The sequence below is a fragment of the Sceloporus undulatus genome, chromosome 5 (genome assembly GCF_019175285.1).
Source record: "Sceloporus undulatus isolate JIND9_A2432 ecotype Alabama chromosome 5, SceUnd_v1.1, whole genome shotgun sequence".
Classification (NCBI taxonomy): Eukaryota; Metazoa; Chordata; class Lepidosauria; order Squamata; family Phrynosomatidae; genus Sceloporus; species Sceloporus undulatus.
In genome coordinates, this window is record NC_056526.1 from 2,605,158 (window position 1) to 2,608,154 (window position 2,997).

Sequence of the window (2,997 nt, forward strand, 5' to 3'; positions counted from 1 at the left end):
CCCAGCTCCCTAGTCTTTCTCATAAGGCATGGTTTCCAGACCTTTCATCAGTTTAGTCACCCCTTTTAGGGTGTCACTGTTGCAGTCGCACCCATCCTCAATAGTCACCCTTCAAATATTTAAACATGGCTGTAACATCACCCTAAACTCCCTTTTCCAGCCTAAACATACCCAGCTCCCTAAGCCATTCCTCACAGGACATGGTTTCCTCTTGATGCTGCTTGAACACTGGGATTGCGAATCAGTCCTGTGCATTATCCCCATGCAAAGGGAGTGCTCGGCAAGGCTCATGCAGTGGTGTCACACCTTAGCAGAAGGATGGAGCAGTAAACCATTATGGGACTGTACAAACCGAATATTTACACTACCCAGGCATGATGTTGGACTGGGCCACCCACCATCAGGCCAACCTCTTGCCATGCTTACTCTCATCTCCCAATGAAGTGGCTTTGGGTGAACATTCTGCCTGATGACTGTAACATCCCCTATGCGCCACCCACACCAATGGCAAATATAATTTTCCTGAAAGGAACCATTGCCAACTGTCCAAGACCAAACAGGTGGGTGAGTAGTCTCATGTTCAACTTTCATTCATTCTGCTGATATGCCCCTCCCCAAAATAACATTCTCTTTCTTTCCTCCTCTCCTTTTTCTTACAACAGGCAGCTAATTCTTTATAACGTGGACTCTCAAGTTTTAGCTTTCTTGTTCATTTCTGTTGCTCTGGTTCTAGTCTTTGCTTTCCATTTTGTTCATCGGTTCAGCCATCCTTATCTATGGCTCTCTGTGGATTTCTGACAGACACCAACAACCTTTTATTAGTCTTTTTAAAAAAAACTTATATTTTTGTTAGTAGAATTCGGACAAGTATGTTAGTGATTCAGTATGCAAAGGTCTAAATAATAAAATAAAAAATAATATAATAATAAAATAAAATAATAATAATTTATGTCCCTCTCCCCAGATCAGGTGGCCCAATATCAAAAAATACAATAAAATGCAACATAAAATGCTTCCCATCCCTCCCCCCAAACTGTACTATAAATTTTCATAAACCCTTAAAACACTAAAATGCAAAACTTGAGCAAACTTTGAGTGAACTGTTGACAAGTGTAGGTAGCTTGTGGACAGGTCTCCGGCATCTGAGGAAATAGACAAGTCTATGAAAGGTTGCTAATTTTTGTCAGCATTTTGTGAGGCTGGACAAAAGGAGTCCAGACTCCTATCTATCCCCAGACCATAGGGACTACAAATCCCACGCTGCCACCAACCTCCCATGCATAGCCAAGATTTCAAACGTTTTCAGCATCTGTCATGACGTCTTGAACCATTACACAGAGCCCAGGAATTCAAGGTATTTGTTTTCAACAACAACAACAACACAAAAAACATGGTTTTTATTTAAGCTGCTGGTTCTTTGGATCCAGATATAATTGCCCATAGAAGAATCACCTCTCTCTCAAGCCTCTCTCCTCCTTTGTTTCTCCCTAGGTACGAGGGGCAATCTCTGACCTAACTTTCCCTTTGTGGACTCTTGTTGTGTCTTTTTGCCATAAGTAGGTCCCATAAGTCGATGCTGAAAAGGGAAAGCTGGGCACCATTGCAGCACAGCAAGGTACTTTGCTTTTCAGCTTTGAGTTATGCCCAGCAGGGTAACATAGAGGGCTGAAAACATGAGGAGCTTTGGGGTTGGTGGGGGAGCAAATTCACATCACCAATTTTGAGCTCTTTGTAGATCTCTAGGGAATCTATGTCACATCTGGAACGGTGACCATAGGGTTGTGCGGAAGACCAGATATCCGAGAAAACACTTCTTAGCCATTTGGGGTCATCTAACCAATTTGTGGCAATGCCTGGGGAGTTTGACCAAGGTTGTGTGGAGACCTAGAGATTCCAGAGAGGACCTCAGTAAAAAAATAGTGGGTTAAATAAGTGTTTTTTATTGCGTTTTCCTTTCTGGGTTCTGCATCTATAACTCGCGAATGCTGAAACACTCCTATCTCCGTTTTTATCCACTGCTTGCAAGGGCCAGACCGAGAGCAGAGCGGAGCTTAGGTCATCACAGCAGGAAATATTAGTTGGACATTAGTTTCATGAAAAGTCTTTTCTTCCCTGAAACGGAAGCCAGAGCCGGTGCGAGCGGCTGGTTTCCTATGAGAAGCTTGCTATAGCATTGCGGAGAAAACTCATTGGTACCAGCAGAGGTAAGTCGTTGTTTGGGGAACTTTTCATTAGGTGGGCAACTGCCTGGGGGCTGAGCATTCCACCTTAACTCCCCCCACAGTTATACTTCCAATTCATTTATTTTTAAATCAATACATTTTTTATAATATAAAAATTATAATATGGTATCTTTAGGGAATTCCAAAATCGAAATAAAAATCCAATTAACCATGCGGCTGCGAAGTAGACTTTGCTTTCTTTGGTTCAGGTACACACCTCTGTTTTCATGCACAATGATTTAAAAATTAATGCCCAATTGCCTTCAGCTGTGTGTAAAGGTGTGTACAAGCTATATGAGCCCCGTGTTAGACTGGTCATCTCAAGATACTCATTGTGTTTGCAATATTGTACTCGAAGGTAAAAAAAACGGAAATCATACATTCTGGTCCTAAGCAATCTGACAATGGAGCTTAACTGCCTAAATGGCTGGCCCGGGGTAGTTTAGAGGACGCCTCTCCCCATACAATCGCCCCGCACTCAGCACGGAGGAATTGGAGGCCAAAACGCGATATGCGGGGACCACACGAGGGCTTTCATTGCTGCCCTAATTTTGGAATAACTCCTATGAGTCGCCCACTGCTCCCTAGTCCTCTTTAAGAAGAACCTGAAACTATCTTCTGCAACTTAACTAAATGTCTTTTATTCTTTACCCTTGTACGACCCGATGACTTTGACCTTCCCCTGTGCCGTTTTTACTCTGTTTTAACTTGTATTTTATATTTTCTTGTGTTGTATGCGCCTTGATCAGGTTACGACTGGAAAGGCGGGTTACAA